General features: G+C 41.4%; 2 long non-coding RNA genes across 2 annotated transcripts in view; one reads left to right on the forward strand and one right to left on the reverse strand.

The window, feature by feature from the left end:
- Positions 1–23,311, reverse strand: part of LOC142826722 (uncharacterized) — a 43,174-nt gene that overhangs the window by 8,581 nt on the left and 11,282 nt on the right. The gene's annotated exons all lie outside the window — the stretch shown is intronic.
- LOC112546286 (uncharacterized) lies at positions 1,539–17,778 on the forward strand. Its single transcript, XR_012900931.1, has 3 exons — positions 1,539–1,799; positions 6,848–6,923; positions 17,584–17,778. It is a non-coding gene; the product is annotated as an uncharacterized LOC112546286 (long non-coding RNA).

Consider the following 23,311-nt stretch of genomic DNA (forward strand, 5'->3'; position numbering starts at 1 on the left):
AACTGAACTGGTGGTAACAACAGTAGAAAATTTTAAAAAAATTAGGTCCAATATAGAGCAGGTGAGAGTGTGCACTGGCACTGTAAGCTGCTGGCCTGTCTCACCAGCTCAGGTAGCATTAAACATCAAAGTTTGCTGAGGCCTTCTTCAGGGGAAAGTTTAATGAGGAAACATAAAAATCAATCAAGGTAATACAAAACCACCATCCCTCTGAGCAAACCAGGCTGCTGAGGCTCAGAAATTTCCCCTTTGTATATTCTTCCCCCCACCCACACACACATACTGCTCTAGGACCTGTCACAAAAGACAACCTGTAGCTCCCCTTTGGCTATGAATACACACAGCAACATTATTTCAAAATAACATAGCCCATGACTACATAGATGGCAGTTATTTCAACATAATGTCAAAATATTGTCAAGATGGAGGACTTCTTACTCAGATTCCTGTAATCCTCATTTTATGAGGAGTAAGGAAAGTCAGAGGAAGAGTGCTCTATTTCAAAATAAGTGCTGTGTAGACAGCGCCAAAATTTGAAACAAGCTATTTTGAAATAAGTTATGCAATTGATGTAGCTCAATTTCTGTAGCTTATTTCGTGTTAAGCTTTGATGTATAGATGTACCCTTTCAGGCCTTTATAGCAATGGAAGTCTAGTACCAAAGGTTGTAGAGCAGACTCATTCTCTCTGGGTGCATCTACACAGCACCCTAAACTTGAAATAAGATAAGCAATTTGCGCTGTGCAAACTGTGTATCTTATTTCAATCAAATTTCGATTTAGGCTATTTCAAAATTTGGTGCATCTACACAGCGCCACATTTTGAAACAACACACTATTTCGAGACATCCCTCAATCCTCGTGGAACAAGGGATTCTTGGATGCTGAAATAGCGTGCCCGTTATTTCAAAAATATTTTGAAATAATGGGCGGCTTGTGAAGACACAGGGTAGCTATTTCAGGATACCTCCAGTGCCACTAGTCAGGACAGTACAGCATATCCAGAAGGTATGGGGATTATATAAGCAAGATCTGGATGAATTCCCGACACCTAGCTGAGAAGGTGAGGCTTTAGGAGCAAATGGTATTTAAATGAACTCACCTACTCTGCTTTGAAATCTAGCAGATGGAACAATGTGGCTGAAAGTGAACAGACTTAGGCAGGTGTTGGGTTATAAATCACTTTAGTACTCAATGCAAGGTAGTAAAATACTGTTTCAATGTTGTTTTAATTCTTTCATGAATACAGGGAAGCAGGTAGTTTAATGGTGGATGGTGCATAACCTGTCCCAAATGAGTGGGTCACCCGCAGCCAAAAGGCCCTCATTAAGACAGGGGCTCAAAGGCCAGCGTAAGTAGGAGGAGTGAGGACAGATGTCCCAGTCAGAAAGCGTGTGGACTTCCCAGAGGGGTCCCCAGACTTGTTTAACCTGTTCTTCCTCACTGTTCAAAGGAAGAGCTAAACAGACTTTATTACGAGCTATTTGTTATTTTCAGTGCTTGACTGGGGCATGGTGGTGGGAATGTGTTTCTCTCCTGCCTGCCAAGAGCTGAAAATTACCAAGAGATTGATGTGCAGAGATCACAGCACAAAGGCAAGTGACAGCCATAGCAGGTGACTGACAGTTGGCTGACTGGTGAGGAACAGTGACAGTTGGGATGGCCAGAGGAAAAGCGCAGTGGACGGCAGGGCAGCCCAGGTGGCAAGGAGAAGCCAAGCAATGAGGAGCAGTGACCAGAAGGGTGGCCAGCCAAAGCAAGTGATCAGATGGCAGAACAAGCAGATACCTTCTTCTCCAGGTGAGAGGTGAACTCACACAGCTGTGCCTCTGAATGCTGGTTTCTCTTAGTCATGTGGGGTGTGGTGAGGGAGCAGAGAGGGGCATGGAAAAGAACTTTTGATTGAAGAACTCAAGAATAGGAAGTTGAAGGCACTGCTCCACCACTCTGGGCTGGGCTTCTTGCTCTAATTAATGTGGGGTGGCTTCTCTCCCATCATTAAAAGATTCTTTTCTATAGTCAGATGCTGTGCTCATGAGTGGGGAAGAATTGCCTCTCTCGGGTGCACTGGGGGTGGTGTGTAGTTTTCCCATGTTACTGGATGGGAGCCTGAGGTGGTTCTGTGCTGCATCAATGGAAAAGAACTCCTAGATATTGAACATGACTCTGCTTGCTGCCAGCTCCACCTGGCAGAAGGATTATAGCAGTCACCTGGTCCCTTCTAGCTTAGTCCAATAAGGTGTAAATTAAAGGGGGGAATTGAAGAAACAGGGACACAAAGACTAAGAGGTGTTAAAAAAAGGAGAATGAGAGGCTGTTCCCTGAAAGAATAAGGGGAGAAGCTATCAAACACCTGTTCAAAGGATTGCTGTCACTAAACAGGCCCTTGAAAAGGTGCATATCACCTTGTCCCAAGTGGCAACACACATGCAACAGCATCAGAAGCATAGGTATGAATGGACTGGAATGAGATCGTTCTTTTGTGCTATGTAGGGAACAAATAAATTCTGTAAATGGCTCAATCAAAAGGGTGAATCCTTTCTACTGCATTTGGAGGTGCATTAATGCACAGAATCAGGTCTCTTCTAGGTGCAGGGATACTGCTGCATATTTTGGAACTTTTAAAATACACAGATGAGAGGGGGGCACTGTTCCTGCTTTCTAAATATTTATTCTGGTTCTGTTAGGTGATGTAAGTGCAAAATTATAACTTGTTTGAAGAGCAGAAGGAGGGTGTGGACATGACAAATGATGGTCTTGAAGCTTAGGTGCATAAAGAGTGTATGGGCTAGTGGCCACAAAGCTGCAAGAATGAGATGATAGACTCAGAAAACAGTAGCTGGAGGTGTAAATTAAAGGGGGGAATTGAAGAAACAGGGACACAAAGACTAAGCGGTGTTAAAAAAAGGAGAATCTGAGAGACTGTTCCCTGAAAGAATAAGGGGAGAAGCTATCAAGAGTAAGAAAAAGCTAGAAATTGTTGCTAGAAAAATCAACTCAACAAGATCTATGCAGTTCAGGGGAAGTTACATTGTTTATTGACAAATCTGTGTTCTTTTAGACATGTCATAAGCCACAAATTGATCACGTTGGTTAGAAAGTGTGGGCCTGACTCTCCTTTCATTTGCACCAGCATAGATCAGGAATAGCTCCAGCCAAAAATGGTAGTTAATTACCCCAGTGGCAGGGTATTCAGGTTCCACTGTTGTGGTTAAGACCTCTTTCCACATCAAATCAATCATTTGGCTTTTAAAAAAAAATTAAATTTACTTTCACAGACTTTTACCCTGTTGAAGGCCTTTTCTTCTTTATCCTTCCCTTTCAGCCCAGCCCATGGGCTACTGCTAGCTCCTGAGTGCAGAACATGAGAGCTAGGAGTCCACTTAACAGACTGACTTCCTGGTGGGATTTCTGCTCTTGTGATTTTTTTTTTTTTTTTTTTTGGCCAAATGCTATAGTTTCTTGGGGTCAATAAGCACCTGCAAATAGCTCTCTAAGTTATCAGGATCAATGATCAAAGGCTTTGTGTACTTATCCCAGAAGAATAAAAAAGAGAAGAGAACTAAAATTAAAAGTAAATTTGGAAATCTTGTGCTTTCAAGCATTTCAGTAGCTCTTTGTAAATGGGACAAAGCAGATATCCTTGCTCTGGAAATACTTTTCAAAGAACTACCATGAAAGCTAAAGACATGCAGGTGAGTAAAAACACACATCATTCAGTTACACAGAATTTTCAGTTGCTACAAAAATATGTCAGGTCGAATTGTCAACTCCACTGGTACAGGATCAAGTTTTTAAATCAGTATAATTTCATAAACAGTCAAGCCAAAGTTCCATCCAATTATTACATCTTTGAATGTAACCACTACAACTCTCTATTTATTATAAGTTTAAAGCTGATATTATTCAGTGGGAAGAGAGATCTCTTTAAGAGTCCTCTAATGTAAAACAATCAGGCAGGAACAGGGACAGGGACAGTGACTTTCACAATATAGTTATTTGGTAGATCTAATCAGGTTTTCTAATCAATTTCTGATCTTTTTCATTTGAAGTTTTTATATCTGATGTCATTCCAGATGGCGTAATTCTGTAATCACAGCTAGAAAGGAAATGCACAGGATTTTAAAATCTGTACAGTTCCACAAAGGCCAACTAATAATGTTTCCCTGCGTACATTGTAGATGCATATTAGAAGTTGATTGGCTTAAAGAAGTTTTAGTAATTAAATCTGAATACTGTTCAAAACTATCACAGATCTAGATGTTATCCCATATCAGAAAAAAACCCAGAAAGACTGATTATGTATTTGCCAATGTGATAGATTTTTTTTTAAATTTGGAACAGACCCAGATTCTCTTATCATGCTCTGCAAAAACTCATTTATATTCCCCTCCAATATATTTAATAGGCAGCAATTAAATCTTCAGTCCGCCTTTCACTTCACTAGCTTACCTGCCTTATAAGAAGACTCTTATTGATTTGTTTTTTGACCTATCTTCATGGTATCTTTAAGCATGACCTGAAAGCAGATGCAGAACAGGAGTTACATGATATTTTTTTTTTTAACTTGTGACTGGGAAAATTTACAAAAATCATTGCCCTGTGTAATTCACTGTGGAACATTAATTCTCCTTTTCTGTTAAATGGATTCTCGACCTGGGCATCACAAATTGGTCTATTGGGTCATGGCCACTTTCCCTTTCTTTCTGTGCAGATAGGAGTGTGTGCACGTGCGGGGCAGGGGAGGAGAGAGGCATTATTGAACGTGGAAAGGTTATGAACCATCGATCCACTGCTGCTGGTCTTCCAACACCAAGACAAGCAGGCTTCAGATACTTTGAATAGAGACAGTATGGATCATGTGTATCAAGGAAAGAAGATGATCCCAGTGGTGAAAGGAAGACAGCTGCTTAACATGAAGCTAGAAATTGGCTGCAGACAGATCATGGGATTGAGTAGCATGAATCTGAGCAGATTGCCTTCTCCCATTTCAGCTGGTCAGCAGTCTGATCCTCTCTCCTCATATGAAGACCTTTCATTTAATCCAGTTCAACTTCTGGGACTATGCAACTACCAAAACAAGGCTGGTGCAGCACAGTACAGTTTCAGGCTACAATCCCAAACCCAGTAAAATCAACACAAAGATTCACATTGACATGTATGGGTTGCAGATTGGACGCTTAATGCCCAATTGCAGGGAATTCAAAATATTGACATTTAACATTAATCCCCCTCTCATCCTCCCCTCTTGGTTAAATGAAATGAAATGTAACAAACACCATTCTTGGGGTGTAAGCATAAGAAATAAATTTTCATAAATATGTCCAATTTAGATCTAGGCAAAGGGTTCAGCCTGGGTCAAAGCATTGGTATTTACGCAGTAGATAATGCAAACTGACAGGGACCTCAGAGGCAGTGCAGCAAGAATATCCTTATTTCAGTGAAATGCTACAGACCAGTTTTTGCAATCTAATAGCCATAGACATGATTTCCAAGTCCAGCAACATCAGCTTTACACACATGATCTCACCTTTGCTTGCAGTAAAGTAGAAGGATTCTCCTGCTTTCCGTCTGCATATGAACTCTCTTTTGTCCTTCTCACAGCATTGTTTGGCAATGATTACAAGATCTTATTTTAAAACAGATGTCTGGTTTCTAGTCTCCATCCTTATTCTTAAGGCACTTAGTGGCCTGAGCTCCTGATAGCCAAAAGATTAGTAAGGCTTGACGATGACAACTTTATTCCTCTGACAGAGCTGAACTCTATACAATAAAGACAAATTCACTTGTGTGGGAGACAGATGCTTTCTCAGGTGTTGGTCCAGGCTGCTAGAATGAACTTCCACAGGAACAGAGACCATCACAAACCTCACCATCATTTTTACATATACACTTCATTTTTTAAAACTTGTTCTCTAACACATGGAACAATTTGTGTGTGTGGACAGATAATTATTTAAAAATTCCTAAACGCCACTGCATGATGCTCTCCCTGGGGAGCGGACAAGAGAACAAGTGTGCCGGATATTAGCCATGTTGCTTAACACACTACTGGAAAATGTTCATATATTACAGCAATGAGTGTGGTATAAAAAATCAACATTAAACAGAGTAGACTTACGTGTTAAGCCACAGATGCTTGAGGAAGGGCCATGGGATAGGAAGACAGCTGTTGCTTTTTGAGGCATTAAGAGAGGACACCCAAAATACTCTCCTTTCTTCCATGCTTCATATTACCATGACCAAAACATTTATTTGTTCATTTGCCTCTGATCATTGTTGTAGTTTGTGAGAAATCTTCATATGATTAGAAATACATTAACTGAACCACACTTATACAATAATACAGGTTTAGATGCCTGGGATTGTTTCTATAATTTTTGGCTCTTTGTCCTGAAGTATTTTCTTCATGACATTCAAGAACCATTTAGTTTTGTGTTGTAAGGAGTGATATTATATTTGAAATTAAGAGAGGGCCTGACTACCTTTCTTCTGCAGGAATAGCCAGAAGAAGGTGCAAAAGGGCGGGACTTCTACATAAATTTTACCTCAGGGAGACATCTCTGATTTTTTAATTTGGAGGGGATGTTTATTGCTGACTTGCACTGTCGGTTAACAGAAGGTCAAGAACACTCCAAAAGAAGGTCTTTGATTCCTTGCCAGCTTTAGATCAGTGATGCTCCCTCTACACAACATAGAAATGATCCTTAAGAGAGCCATACCATGGAAGTGGGCGGCAGAAATATCATGATGTCTGGAACTGTATCCTAACTCTGCCATGAGCTCTTCAAGGACTCTGTGCCTCCTTTCTATAGATTTATGCATTGTCCCATTTATCACTCTTCCAGATGATACCCTTCCTCCATGTGGATCCCAGCACTCAAAGAGGAGACTTCTGAATCATTCCTCCCTTATCTACAAGAGGTAGGAGATGCTGGCAATATCTCTATCTAGTCAGGAAGGCATGATTGGCCCAAATGGTATTATGAAAGCATAATTTTAAATAACATACCATGAACAAGATGACCATTTAAGTCACTGCAGCAAATTTCAAATCTTCCAATTATACCAAAATTCAGAGTACGAGTATACATGGAAGGATTAGAACGTTATTAATAAATATATGTAAATGTCAATTTTACCATGCACACAGGTAGGGAAAAAAGTATTCCCATCTATAATTTAAATTTATAGACAGGCAAAGAAAGAAAAATGCTGCTTGAGAAATTAAAGTTTGATTTAAAGATATTTTCCTTTGTATATTTTGACGTGACAATTTGTATACATACCATTTATGAAACTTTAACTTTTTAAATATAAACTGTCATTAAAAATTGCCTGAACTGCCTTAATTTCATGCAAGTGTAAACATTGGAGAGAAAAAAAAATAAAACACAATGTTAAACAATATTATCCACTTAAATGATATAGAAAATATTGAGATGTTGAGCCTACTTATGGGGGTTGCTTTTGTGCTTGTTTCTCATGAAGTAATATGACCAGATTTTGCTCCATGTCAAACCAGAAAAACTCTATTAATATCAATGTATTTATTTCAGACTGAAGTTGGTATAATTGAAAGCAAAATAATCAAGGTCCATAATTTTACTACTTTGTTTACTACAAGAAAACCATTTCCTTCATTTTGCGACTTCTTTTGCCACTTCTTCTGGTTCATGGCACAGATTCACAGGTCTTGAAGATCCAATCCCTTTCTCTTTAAAGTTCTTTTGACAAAATATTTCCATTTAATCTTAGGTTTTCCACATCCTTTGCTGCTGCCTCTTCTTCCCATGCTTTCTTTACCCATTCTTATCACACCTCAAGCCTGCCTCAAACTATTTCTTACAGTCTCCCCCACATCCCACTCAATACTCCAAAAGCCAGCTCGCATGGAATCAAGCCATAAACTCTCTCAAAATCAATAAATGCTCCATAGGAGTTATTCCCTCCATTAATTGTGCTGTCCAATGTCTGCTTCATTGCAAATATTGCATCTGTAGTACACTTTCCTTTCCTGAAGGCATGGGAAAGCATTCCTATCAACTAATTGAAAATAGTGTTTAGTTTATACCACGAGCAAGCTTTTTCTATTTCTCTAATCCTAGCTGGACACTGGGGCCTCCTAATATGCCTCCCAGTGATGTCAAAAGAGAGAGAATGAAGAAAATTAAAATAAAGGCAGGAAGAAAATATTAAAAGTAAACAAATACAAAATAAATGAAAAAATAGGAGAGAATAGGCCAAGAAAAACAGGACAGTAAAGATAAAGGAAAGGAAAGAAGGAGGATTAATAAAATGAAGAAAAACACTCAGTAATAAATGATAGATAAAACCGATAATATTGAATCAAAGGGCTAACTAACTACTATGGACCCCATCCAGCAGATCGTACTTAGGAAAAATTCCCAGTGGACTGGTGCACTGATTTCCCTGCCCAAGAAAACAAAACAATCAGGCAGCCAGATAGTCGGTTGTGATCCCATCTTCCCATGGCCATCTTTATGAGAACTTAAAGCTAAGCAGAATAAAAACAACTGAGGCAGAAGAAAGGCAGCAACTATAACCAAGTATTCCCACAAAGATCTGTGAGTAGGGCTCCGGCTCATACCTAGGTATTTTCCCTTTACTCCTTGCTGCCTTTATATATCCCTTGTCCTCTTTAAGGATAGGTCTAAAGCATTTTTGACAGACCCTCCCAACCCAGGTGGATAGACACAAGCTAGTAGCAGAGTTCATGTTAATGCTCAAAAATGCTGAAAAGACAATTGTTCGAAGTTATGGCTTCAGTATCTGAGTGCCAGGCCAAACCGCATCGTCAAAGTGATGTCTATTAACTATTTTTATAGCACTAGCACAAGCCCTGCTAGCCTAGATCTCTCTACCCAGGCGAGAAGGCATGCTCCAAAATGCTGTTAATGTGTCAGGGTTAACTGACTGTTGCACTAACCCTTTATGATCAGGGCGAGGGAATGCTCTCATATACTACAAAATCAATGGGAGTGTAATAATGTACAAGATGAGGGTAGTATCCTTTTAAATAGTATGTGAGCCCTCTAGTGGAGCTCAGCATGTTCTATGTTTTAGAACCAACCCAGAGAGGCAGTATATACACAATTAAGCCTTACATATTCTGCAAATAGCAAACAATGGGCGTCAGTTGGGGATTTTTGCTTGACTGAGGACTATAGGATCTGTTCTATTATAGAAATTTATCCAGAAATCTATCTAGATAATATGTGTGTGTGTGAATATATCTATATGTGTGTGGGTGTGTGTATATAGAGAGAGAGATACAGACAGACAGATAGATATTAAATTCTTCAGCAGTATCTACTTTTGTAGATCAATCTGGTATAAGGATAAGCTCACTCAGCTAACATTTTCCTTTGAGTACTTGATACAGAATTAATGTCACATTTATGTTTATTTAATTTATTTATTGTGAATACCTCATTACTTGATACCAGTGCTTGAAGTGTTTATAAGCATCTACTATCGCAGTTTAAGAGTTCTTTACCTGCTCTCTATCCTGCTCCCTGAGCATCTAGTCATGGGAAACCCTTCCCACTGATTCTATGTTCAAGAAAGATAAATTGAAATGTGAAAGGTACAGAGAAGAGCCAATAGGCCTTCCCTTCTCTCGACCATTCTCACTTATAAGAGGAGATTGAAAGACCTTAGCTTATTTAGTCGAGTAAAAAGGATGGGGGTGTATTATTATTGCTGCCTCCATATGCATTGGAGGGAGGGGCAAATAGCTAGGCATGTGACGAGTTTTTTAAACTAAAGGACAATATTGGCACACGTGCAAGTGGATATAAGCAAATTCAGGCAGGAAATAAGAAGAAGGTTTCTAAATCAAAGGGGAGAGGTTCTAGAACAGATGTCAAATAGGAATTGTGGGGGCAATCAATGTAATAAGTTTTGAGAGGGAGATGGACACATTTTGTAGCACAATTCTATGAAGGATTGCCTGGGATGGTAGGAGACATGGCTCAATACAACTAGAGATCACTTCCATTTTATGTCTGATGTTCCTCAAGCTCATGTTTCAGGATTTCAGCTGGCTACTAGCAGGGATCAGAATGGGATGTTCCCTCTACTCTCAGTGGATTCTGGGAGGCTTTTAAAAAAAGTTACCTTCCTCTGAAGCAGCACGAGATGGCCATGACTAGAGATGGGACTTGGGGAGGGGCACTGAACATTCTCTCTCGTGTGCTTGGTTGGTTCTTGCTCATATGCTATGGGTCTAACTGACCAACATATGTGGGATTGTGAAGGAATTCTCCCCCACCCTCCACCTCAAATTGACAATTAGCTCCCAGGAGCAGAGAGGGTGTGAAGGTTGCTTGCTAGGGGTATCTGGGTATCACTCACTTAATCATTTCCATGCCATTCTGCGAGCTTCGGGCATTGGTGCACCTCACTTCCTCCTGTTCTCTGCATGTGGTAGTCTAGTCTCCTTTAGGCTGCTGCAATACTTTAACCTTACATTAAAAAGGAGACCAGCTAAAGTGGTGTCGGTGGCCTGTGCTATACAGACAAGACTGTACAGCAAGACTACCTATGACTCTCCCATGTAAAAATTATATTGGCCCAAAACCCAACATGGACAACATTCCCTATACAAGTGACATATTATACAGCTCAATTAGGATTTGGGGGTTTTTAGGGACAGTTCTTTCTGATATGCTCTCCTTCCTGATCAGCCCCCAGCTAAGCTGTACTCTCCCTCTTAATCCTGTTACAGGTGTAGTAAGGTATGGCCTGTTGAGTCCACAGCAGCTCATTAATCTCTTCCTCCAATGCAGGTTTCTGTACCCTCTTATGCACAAGCTACAGTGTTCTACGAAACTATCTTTTGATTTAAATACCTCAAGTGATGAGTTAACTTGGATATCAGTCAGATATCCTTAGTTATCCTCAACTATTCAGATTTCTGCTTGTAATTAGAGAGGGGCTGGAAAGAAAGTTTAGTCAACAATTCTGTAGTTTGGATACAGAGCTGGGTTCAGGTCCATGCAAGGACTGTGATATAGTAGAGGGGTCAAAGCTGACTAAAAGATTTGTAAACAGACATAGAAAACAACCTAAGATGTTCATTCCCACCTAAGAAGAAAAAAAAAATCACACTGTGGCGCACACATTGTGTCCCTGTATGTGTCTATCAACAGCAGAGAAGACATGAAAATGAGAAAGCTTTACTTTGTAGTTTATCTGTTCTATCTGCATAATGCAGAGATCAAGAGGAGATTTTTTTCCCTTTCAATTTATGACTTTGCTTACCCTCAGCCATTTCCTCAAAGGGATAAGAACATCCACACACTCTTCGTAATGATTTGCTGTGTTGCTTGAAGAGCAGAAAGGTATTAGAAACATTATCCAAAGGGGATGCTTTTGGGCAGAAGGGCCTGCTGCTATCATTCCTGGGGATGCCAGTGAAGTCAGTGATATTGTTACTGCTGACTGCACTGGAGATTTCACTCCAGTTTGTTTGGCTTAATACAATAAAATGAAATTAAAATAAAGTCTCCTCTAGACACTGACTGCTATCTAAAGGAAACGAAAACCTACATGAGCAGAAGAAAGAGCAAGCTGCTTGTGTGTGATTATATCAGCAGCTCTGATGGTTAGACATTTTTAAGCAGAGTAACTTCCATCAATGTCAAATGGAGTTAAACACCAACATGGACAGGATACTATGCCCCCAAGAAGTGCAAGACACATGCACACAAAAAACCCTCTTCATCTAACAGCAAGAAGCAACAATCAACAAGAGCAAGAAAATTAAAAATTAAGGTTGATACTGTCATGACTTCAGGGCATACTGCATGATCCAGCTGTTGGAACATGATCCAGCTGTTGGAACAGAGGACAGAGAACTAATCGCAAATGAGGAAAAAAATGATGTATCCACATGAAGGATCTGTACTGATGAAACAGCTTAACGTTTCTGAGTTACTGTGTCAATGCTTATGGGCTGGCTCCTGTGGTGTATATCCTGGCTGGGGTTCAGAAGGACGACAGAGAGTCTTAAAGTCTGGGGCCACTGCCAAGAAAAATTGAGATAATTTAAAAAAAAAAAAAAACCCTATGTGCAATACAAATGTACGTGGTGGCGGCAGCAAGTGTTTGTGGTTTGAGTCCCTGTAGTTTCCTTTCTGTAAAGAGCTTGATTACAAGTAATAATAAACTTGAATGGCTGGACCTCTCTCGGTGTTGAGCATGGTTTAAAAACAAAGTGTCAGAGTTATGGTTGTTATGGATTTATACTGTGTTACAAGTGCAGGTAGCCACGAGAGAGCGAACAATGGTGTGGGGAAGTGGGGGCAGGGGAGAGGCATTGCAGATGTCATGGTGCAGGAGGGGAATGGGAAGAGAACATATTGTAAATATATAACACTTTGGTGACATGACAGCAATATTTCAGGTGCAATGCACATTAGGCGTCTGAATTAGTATAGTAAAACAGCCTTCAAGGCTAATTTATATTGGCTCTTATTCTCATGAAGGATACAAGTTAAACTTGACCTTAATCACAAGCACTTCAGAAGTCAAAACATTTATTTAAAATGATATCCATGCTTATTGACTGTTGGGATGGTATCTAAAAGGCCAAAGATGGGGCATAGTGACACAATAATATAAACACAAATGCATGAAGAGATATTTGTTTCCATTTCCTTAAGAAATTTTGACTTGTATTACGTTTAATAAACACTGCATGATTTTAGAGAGGCATATACATGCAGTGAATGATACAATGCATTTCTGTAATACTTAAAAACAAAGCCCATAAGAATTTAGTATGAAACTATTCATATGTTGTATATGTATGCATGTATAAAGAGAGTGAGCGCTAGCTCTAGTATGTTGGGAGTGCTCCAGGATAGAGTGGGAGAGTCCACTTTCCTCTCTTTCCAAAGTGGCCCTCTTGTCCAGATCACAGCCTTTAGCTTTTCCTTCCTGAACTACACACATTAAGATGAAGGGCCTCTCACAGAGGGTTTGTCTACATTGCATCTGGGAGAGAGCCTCCCAGCCTGGATCCATACATTTATACTAGCAGAGCTTGCAATAGAATGTCAAGAACAGGTGTAGCTTGAAAGCTAGAGTCACAACATCCAAGCAACATCTATATAGCTATTTTAAACAAGCTAGTGCAAGCGCTGCAAAGGTATCTGTGGCCCTGGACTGGGAGACTCACTCTCAGGGGTAGCATAGACATAAGCCTAGTATCCTCGGGAATGAGCATATACAGGTCTTTTGATATCTATTTAATGGAATCAGATGGTAAGAAACTAGCCCTCTATTAAGGGAAAAGATGGGGTGACATTAAAAGAAGCAATACAGACACGAGACAGGGATAAAAGGGAAAGGATGGAAATTGAGACCAAAGTAGCAAAAAGAATAACTCCACAGCATTTAACAAATACTGCCCTGCTTACTTGACTACAATACCAAGGAGGACAAAAATCAAGAGAAGAAACTCCAGTCTTTCCACAGGCAATGGGGGACTTTGCAATGGAGAACACTGCTTTGCAATGGGGACTATTACCATTTGGTGTGAAGCAATCCCCAGAATGTTCAAAGCCTGTTTGAACTAGATCAGGATGAGACCTACCACGCAAGGGCAACAGGCAACGCTTGCATGTGGGTAACTTAAAGATACTTTCCTCTTTCAAACTACTGAGAAGCTGCATCTACTCAAAGTCTCTTCTCCAGAATTCTGTGCTTATCTTTCCTTAATGAACACACTGCAGCTGGTAGGTGCACCAGTAACTGACTGTCTTAGCATGTCACTTAGGTCCCAACCCAATAAAGACATCTCTCTAACCTAGTCCCTAGAAACAGTTTACACAAAGGGAACCTACGTTATACAAACCCTTCCGGTTTGAATGTTCCTTCTTTATAAAGCATCTTGATAGGGAGATTCTAGGCAGGATTGCCAGGCAAATAGCGTTTCATGGCACTTCTCTTTGCTGCAGTATTTGTGGGAACTGCTTTGCATATAAAAGGAGGGAGGAAGTATAAATGTAAAAGTCTCTGTGTACATGCAGAAGAACACTTCAGGAAGTGTGTCCAGTTATCTATACACATTAAAAATACGAGAACAGAAAAAGGCACCTATGCTCTAAGACTCTACTTTAACAGCTCCCTTAAGGCTCATTACTATTCAAAATAATTTTCCAAATACTTATTTTTAGCTCAATCCTTAAAAAAAAGTGCTTCCAAGAATCATTGACAAGGGGCTGCTAGATGGCGGTTAATGTAAGTGGAAGCAGGTTGCTATATCTTTCCTTAATCCAAGACATAAAATGACCCTTCCCTCACCCAAAGACTGAACAGGAGTGCTACAAGTTAAAACATTAAAAAAAGAAAGAACCACCAAGTGGCAGAGACTTGCTGAGCTCATCCCTAGTGTGATGTCTTTTAAAGAACTGTGTGCATGACAGCTCATGACAATACCAGGGGGTAGCTGCTCTCTTCCGCTACACCTATCACAAAACTAAATCTGTAATGCTCCAAATCTGTTTTTAGTCCATAAAAAAGTGGGAGGGGGGTGAAATCATATCTCTGATAGGGCGGTGAGCAAAACCATCTAGCATCCTAGCTTGGGTAGATGACAGATCAAAGCAGACCTCTTGGCAAAAAATTGGGGAGGCCACCACCCTCAGGATGAGCTTGCAGGGGGTAGACAGACACAGGCCCAACCCACTCCACCTCAGCCTAAAGCTCTAAGGGTGCATCTACACTGCACCCTTAGTTTGAAATAAGCTACACAATTCGAGCTATGCAAATTGCGTAGCTTATTTCGAGTTAATTTCAAAATAAACCACCATTCTAAAACATCCCGTAATCCTCAGGGAATGAGGCTTACAGAGACGTCAGAATTGTGAGCCCATTATATTTCAAAATAATGGGCTTGTTTCAATGATGCGAATAGCAATTTTGGGATACCAGAAGTATCCCAAAATAGGGTACATCTACACTGTGGTGCTAACAGTAGAGGAGCAATCCATGGGGAATCCAGCCACAACACACTGGGCAGTTTGTAATCCGTAAGCAATGCAACCAAACTCTATTCAGTTGCCCTGGACTCTTTCACACACTCCCATCCAGGGGGTATCTGGGTTCTGGAGTTGTTGTTATTCTTGCTGGGGTAAACAGCAAGTGGCAGCCCAAACCGCTCCTCAGTACTGGAAGCTCCGGCAGTCCTTCTGGGTCTCTGGTGTTGTAGCTCCAGCAGTAGAGGCTGAGGAGAGACATCTGGTTTTCCAGCAGCTCTCCTCCAACTGAGCTTGAGGGCCTGCCTTTTCTATGTCTGGTTCCTGTCCCTCCCCCCCCCCCCCCCTTTGCTTACGGTAGAGAGGTCGCAGGTGAACTGGCTCTGCAAACCAGGGGTGGCCACAACTCTTTCTAGATCTATCAGGGAGGGAGGCCACACCCCCTCACTACAGGCAGTTATGAAGAAGATTGCCCTCCGTAACCACTTAAAGTAGGACAAGATGTAATAAGCTTAACCTGTAGCGGGGGGGCCTTAGAAAGTTGTTCCTAAAAAATCTAATCTAACAGTTAAGCACTGAAATAGGATTTCAAGGGATGTTGTAGAATCCATCATAGGAGGTTTTCAAGAATAGATTGAACAGATACCTGTCAAGGATGATCTAGGACAGTCAGTGTTTCTCAATTTTTTTTTTTTATAAAGTACCCCTTTTTTAAAAAAAAGTATAAGTATCCCCAGTACCTACGGTTTTCAGACCCACAAATTTTTTTTCTACCATTGCAACACATTTGTTTAAACAACTTAATCATAGCTGGGTGGGCATTGAAATTTTTGGGTGTAAAAAGTACAAAAATAATAAAGCGCTGTAAAACTTAAAACAAAAATATAGTTTTCTCCAAATTTCAGTTGTGTTGACGTACCCCACAGACTTCTTTCAAGCAAAGTGAGCACCATCCATCCTCCTTCTCTACCATAGCTCTGTTAATCTAACTTTAAAACCAATGAGTAGTCCTGTGGCACCTTAGAGACTGACACAAATACATACAGAAGCATGAGTTTTCATGAGAAAAACCCATATCAACCCAAATCTGATGAAGTGGGTTTTACCCATGAAAAGCTCAGGATTGTATAAATATTCTTGTCAGTCTCTAAAGTGCCACAGGAGTATTCATTGTTTCTAGTTTTTTTAAAAATCAGCTCTAATGTTTTGTTACATCAAAATAATTTAGGTGGAAAACACAAGCTTTCTGTGCTTTACTAAGGAAAGCACAGGAACTGCCTGAGTATTGCCGGAGAAGCAGGCAACACCAGAGTGCTAAGTTGGAGCAATGTAGTGACCATACCACATGAGACTTTGCTTGAGGACCTGGGTTACCTTCACCATAGGTCTTAGAAAGTCAAACACAGGAACCAGCCTAGGACCAGTATTACCAGCTTGCCTTGCAGCCTTGGAGAGGATTCCTTATGGTTGGCCAGATTGTTGAAACAGCGGTAAGCTCTGTAGTTGAACTGGAACTGGAAACGGAAACAAAAAGAGAACTTTCCTCCACTTCTTTAAATAGTTATGTTCTTTCAGTTCACAGCGACTAAAGGGACTGGAGGTCCAGGACTTCTACCCTGCTAGGGGTAGTGCCAAAGCTCCCGCAGAGGGGGAGAAAATAGCTGTCTGCTGCTTGTCTTCAAACCTCCTCAAAACATTTCTTTTTCCGCTTTTGTGGAACATTTTGGAAGGACAGCTGTACTAATTAAAGACCTGAACGAAGCCAGGCTACTAAAATGCTCCAACAACTTGAAGGGATTAGGTATGGAAAATGGTGAATTCACATCTACTGAATATATTACAGGTTGAAGACACCCATTGTTTGGGTTTTGTGGCAGAAGTGCAACTGAAAATTACTGCTGTTATACAGGGTGGGAAAAGATACTTAGGGTATGTCTAGACTGCATCCCTCTGTTGGCAGAGGGATGCAGATTAGGCAGGTCAACATTGCAAATGAAGCAGGGATTTAAATATCCCGGGCTTAATTTGCACAAAATGGCCGCCTTTTTGCCAACTCAGCACTTTGTCAGCAAAAAGCAGCAGTCTAGACGGGGATCTGTTGAGAAAGAAAACCTTTTTCAACAGATCCCTTATGCCTCCTGCAAGGTGGTTTACAGGATCTGTCGAAAAAGGCTTTCTTTCTCAACAGATCCCCCTCTAGACTGCCGCTTTTTGCCGACAAAGGGCTGAGTCGGCAAGAACGGTGGCCATTTTTATGCAAATTAAGCACAGGATATTTAAATCCCCACTTCATTTGCAATATCGACCTGCCTAATCTGCATCTCTCTGTTGACAGAGCGATGCAGTCTAGACATATCCTCAATGTTTATTCTTGTTTGTAAAGATACATGGCTGTCTAAACCATTTACACGGACTTTTTATGATTTACTCCATTACACTCTATTTGAAATAATGTACATAATAGGTGCCTGTGTTTTATTAAAATTCTGGTTTCAGTGGGACTTATCAAAAAATCTGTCAACTTGCGTTTCATCTACTAATCAGTGCAGTCTTAAACTTCTGTTTAATTTCAGATAATAGCAACAGCTCCATTCTAGTTACATGAGAGATGAAGAGATTGATCAGAGTGAATTTCACTTTGCATTTCAGGTATTGTACACCTATAGCTTTAGCAAATGGAATCTTCCTCAATACTCTCTACCACTGAAAAATCCCAAAACTTAATGCTGCCATGTGACAGCTGCTTGAGACTATGTACAAAGCTTGGTTTGCTGGTCATAAATCTACTTAGAAGGAATGTCATCATTCTCCACTTGACATAATATCATTGATATAACCTTTTAAAAAACTCTTTATAAATATCAAATTATCAGAATATTGAGGAATAAATGTTCATGTTATTTCTCTACTTTAGGGCTGCAAGAAAAAAAAATCAATACACTTTTCAGTTTCCAAGTGTATCTGAAAGAAAAGAAGCTTTTCTTGATAATATTTTAGAACATTCTAACTCTTACCCATTTATAGGAACAATTTGAGTACAGTAATATTCCTTAATGGGATTCTTAATAAACCTCTTTCCTCCAAAACAGAAGCGCACTCCAGCCACCAAATTGAAACATGATATTTTCCGTAAGACCAGTAATTTTCGTCTGCCTTCAGCTAACTGATTTAATTCCAACTAGTTTCCAGAGAATCCAATAGCGTATGTAAAACATTACAGTGATCTTCATTTGAACTTCCTCTCTACAGGGATTAAGATCATTTTATCTTTCCCTAGTCCCCGATATACCCTTAGAAATGTCACCTTTGTTCCCCCACCACCTCCACTTTCCACCATTAGCTGTGCGAACTTCAACTGCCTTCTATATTTGAGATCCAACTAGTTAGTAGTCAGATCATTTCATTATTCATAGTATTGTTATTACTACATATACATGAGAGTACAAGATGACTATAGTGATACTCTACTTAGCACTTATATAATATCCTGGCATGAGGAATCTCAAAGTGGCATGGAACTTAAACTATCACAGCTAGATCTACATCACAACCCATCTGCTGACACAAGACTCAGAAAAGCACCAGGGGAGGGAACAATGTGGCCTGGTCTCTGAAAAATAGAGCTGTTCAGGAATTTTCCGTGTCTCTGTTTAGTCAGCAGAAAATGTTTCTAAAAAAACCCCCAAAACACTATGGGAGGACATCAAGTTTGAACAAAACAAAAGCAAAAAAACAAACAAATCCAATCGATGTGCCATTGCTTATGTTGAAATGAAAAATTTTGGACAGTGAATATTTCATTGTGTCAGTCAAATGAAACATTACTTGTTGGCCCAGTTTAATATTAATATGCTTCCACATAAATTTCTGTGACACCTCATAGGAAGTAAATTCAGGTGCCTTATACATTTGTTGTTCTCCCTTATGAGACAGACTTGTATCGAGGCTTCATTTCCCATGATGCAACACAGTCTATCCTCTGACTGAGCTGTTACCATGCACCATGGTAAACCCATAATCCTGATATGCTATGGAACACTATCAAACCAATGCAGTCTGGCTGGGAAGTTTGGGAAACAGAAAGCCATGACGCACCCGAACAACAGCTCCCGATGAAATAACATGGCAGCACAAGTGGATGTATTATTAGCATTGACCCAACCTGAAACACAATTTTTAGGTTCAGAAATGTTGAAACATTTCACTTCCATGCTGAAAATTTTCAGAATTTCTTGTTTAAACACAGTGTTTGATATGTTGATATTTTTGTTATAATTCAGAATAAAATGTCAAATAAATAACAGAATTTTCCATGGAATTTCCCATGAAATTCTAATTTTTTCATCACTTCTGTTTAAAAAAAAATGCAGATGCACTGTGGTCTTAGAGCCATTCTAAATTGTGCTAAGCAAAATTCAAGTATACATCCCTTAGTAGCCACAGGCAGTGGGGCAGCTCAGAAGCAGCAAAAAGACACTTTTTATTTCAACCCCTTCCCCACTCACCAGAACTGAATGGAAGTCTGGTGCAAATGATGATCTGGACTTATGTTTAGAATAGAATTGGGCAAAGTGTTCTTCAGTTTCTCTCCACCCCCACCCCCACCCCCACCCCACCCCCAACTATATTTGATTCTATTATGGTTGAAAAACTTTTGCAAAATTAGATGAATTCTGAAAAAAAGGTAGGGGTTTTTTTTTTTGCATCAGAGCTTCATGTACCAGAATGTTCCACAATTTTGACAGGTTTTTGCGCATCAAGGGCCACTTCCAGTCAGAAATGCACATAACATTTTAAAGATACTGCCAGACCACCTCAGAAGAAAGAGAAAAAGTCTGGGGGCCAGCACACTGACAAACTGGATAAAAATGCTTCCTTTCACGAAAGATGCTTCCTTTCTTGATCATCTTTGTTCTGAGTTCTAGTCTCATGTCTGCCAATGATTGGCTAAATACTTTGCACTAATCAGATACAACACTTTCCAAACATGATGTAGTTAGATCTACAGATCTATCCTCATTTATAGCTGTGGAAACAAAAGTAGAGAGAGCGATTAAGTGATATATCTTGTGTCACATCCTGGTCTCCTTAGTGCCAGCCTAGGCAACCATGTCTCCCCAGGCAAGATGCTTACCTTTTTGTTCCTCAGCTTTACCTAGCTTGCTACATGGCAGCTACTATGAAGATCATTTCAGTCATCAGATTAACTTTGATTAGTAGGGTTACCAGGTAGCTTCAGAAAAAATACTGGACACACTAGATGGGGGGGGGGGGGAAGATACCAGCCAGGAGGGGAGTGGGGCGGGGGACAGGAAGCAGGGCTGGCGGGGCGGGGGGGGGGGGGGGTTGGGGGCAGCAGGGCTAGCTGGGAGAGATTGGAGGAGGGGTGGCCGGCAAGAAGCACGGCTGATCGGAGGAGGAGGAGGAATGGGGGAGGGGGCAGCTGGGCTGGCCGGGGGAGATTGGGAGGAGGAGAACCAGCCGGAAGGAAGCAGGGCTGGCCGGGAGGGGCGGGGCTGGTCAGGAGGGGTTGGGGGGAGCGGGGCTGGCCGAAGGTGAGGGAGAGCAAGGGAGAGAAAGAGAATTGGCTGGCGGGGAGCGGGACTGACCCAAGGCACATGCAGATCCCAGGGCGCAACCTGTCCCGCACACGGTCCCAGCGAAGCACGAGAAAGTCCAGCTATGGCTCCACAACATGCTTGAACAGTGCTCAGGAGCACGGACAGGGCTTCTTCTCCTCCCCAAGGCATCACTCCAACGTCAGACGCAACCAGAGGCTCCCCAGCGCCGATTGTGTCCCCCCTCCCAGCCACTCCCCCCACCTGGCTTCGGTCGGGCGCCCAGCCAGAATACGAGAAAATACTGGACACTGCACAAGCCCAGTATTTTCTGAATCTATTAACTGGACAGAAAGCCCAAAACCAGACTGTCCAGTTGAATACTGGACACCTGGCAACCGTATTGATTAGAGTGGTGCTCCAGCCAGGAAGCAAGGCCAGAATGCTGTCTGTGCCTAGCCCTCTAGCCAAGGAGCAAGGCCGGTACTGACCCTGCTCCACCAGTGCCCCAGTACCACGCCACCCAGTTTTTCAGATTGGTAGGAAGGGGCTGTCCCCACTCTGCCAGCACTTTAGTGCCCCAGCTCTCCAGCTGGGGTGCAGGCAGTGGGGCTCCAGCCAGAAAGTGGGGCTGGAGTGGAGTTTGGATTCCCAATAACAGATGTTATCCTAGCACCCCAGTTTTGGTTCAGAGTAGATTCCAAAACTGCAATGTGTCTTGTTTCCAGCTTCCAGGTTGAACGTGGCCAGAACCACACAAATTATTATTCTTGCATGATTACAGCCCCTAATGGTGGAAATCTCATGTGAACAAAAACACTGAAGTTCCTGCCATTGTGGTCTGGAATCTGCAAGAAACGTTCGAAAGACTTCAGCTATATTAATTTGAAGCCTAAGTCTTCATAGTAATCCTTGTTGGACCTTGAACCTTGGAGCCAAATCCTAATCAAATTCAGATTCAAAGGCCAAATCTAATCTCTTTCCTCTTTCATTCACCACCAAAGTGCAAATTCACCTGTAGAATAGGAACAATCCAGAGCCTGCAGTATAGCCTTTTGTTAAAATGTATGTTTGACAGTTTGCTGTTGAAGCCTTGGTAAACAAATCTTATAATTCTCACCAGGGGACTTTCACAGGCTCATAATTACTAGGTGTAACAGGGTCAGGCCAGAAGGCTAGATTAGAAGGGGAAGAGAGGCATCTCTAAAAAGCAGGAAACAGCCCTGTCTAATTAGGAAAGGATTACTTCAGGGCAGCCAGGCACAGCTGACCCAGAGTTATCACTGGTGGAGTGGGAGCAGGGGAGATGGGGCTGCTATAAATCAATTAGAGCCAACTGATGTCACTTCAGAATGCCATGGGGCCTTTTAAAAAGCCTTCCCTGCTGGGCAGGGGGAAGATATGGAGAGTGGGAACGGAGGTTGGAGTGAGGTGGAGACGATAACAGATAAGGAGAGAATTGGAGACGCTGATAAAGAGCCCGTCAGCATTGCCAGAGACAGCAGGGAAGGTGAGAGGCTCCGACAAGGAGTGTTTGGGCTCCTATCCCCCAGGTAGCTTGAGAGTCCATCCGGTAGCTGGAAAGAACTGTTTATCCAGCCCAGGCTGACCAGGGGGCACCTACCCCAACAACCTTTTAACTGACTGACCAAAGCCAAACCCCAGCAAGGGCAAGCAGGGACTGTGCTCCAGTACCTAAACTGTGAGATTGAGATGTGAATAGGGGCCTGGCCAGTGTTCCCCCTAAACTGCATGATTAATCAGCCCCTCCCAGTCAGTCAGATCTATGCTGATTAACCATCTGTGAAGCTGTGCTGCCATGCAGCTTAGGCTACGTCTAGACTGCTTTCTTCTACTGAAAGAAGATACACAAATTAGCTCTGAATTTGCATATCTTCTTCTGATGGTGTTATCGGAAGTGTTTTGTCGAAAAAGAAAGCAGTTTAGACGTGGTTCTTTCTGGAAAAAACCCTTTCGAAAGATCCCTTCTTCCTAAAAAAAATGAGGTGTGCAGGGTTCTTTCAAGAAGGTTTTTTTCGAAAGAACCGTATCCAAACTGCTTTCGTTTTCGACAAAACCTCTTCCGATAACGCAATCGGAAGATGATATGCAAATTAGCTCTGAATTTGCATTTCTTCTTTCAGCAGAAGAAAGCCATCTAGACGTAGCCTTAGAGGGAACACTGGTCTGGGGCTCACGAGTGGGACTGATCTGGCCATACTAGCTAATCCTAGAGCAGTCCAAAACCTTCATTTGGCTCCTGCCTACTAGCTGCTAATACCCCCTATTTTAGGACATTTGATAAGTATATGAAAGTAGAACTGATAGTGGAAGATTCCATATTATAACTAAGCATAATGTGTTTTACTAGGACTTGAAGCACTCATTTACAAGAACTTAAGCTATAAAATTCAGCCTAGCTTTTCAAGCCCTGAAAAAGCATATTCTAGTTTCCATGCTTTTCATATACCATGACCAAAGTCTGAGTATAGAGAATGTTGCAATTCTACCTCTCTTCATTCCTGGGTTTAAAATGGAATGAAATGCGAGTAAAACATTTAGGGCCATGTCTAGGGGCATGGAGCAACAGCTTCGCAGAGACAACTTACCTGGACTTGTAAAGATTAGAAACACTGGCGCAGGGCTAATGAAACAGCCTTGCAGGCACTGATGGATGATCTCCTGTCTGATAAAGGACAAACATCCTTTATCATCATTCTGGACTCCTTGGTATCATTCAACA

The sequence above is a fragment of the Pelodiscus sinensis genome, chromosome 2 (genome assembly GCF_049634645.1).
Source record: "Pelodiscus sinensis isolate JC-2024 chromosome 2, ASM4963464v1, whole genome shotgun sequence".
Lineage (NCBI taxonomy): Eukaryota > Metazoa > Chordata > Testudines > Trionychidae > Pelodiscus > Pelodiscus sinensis.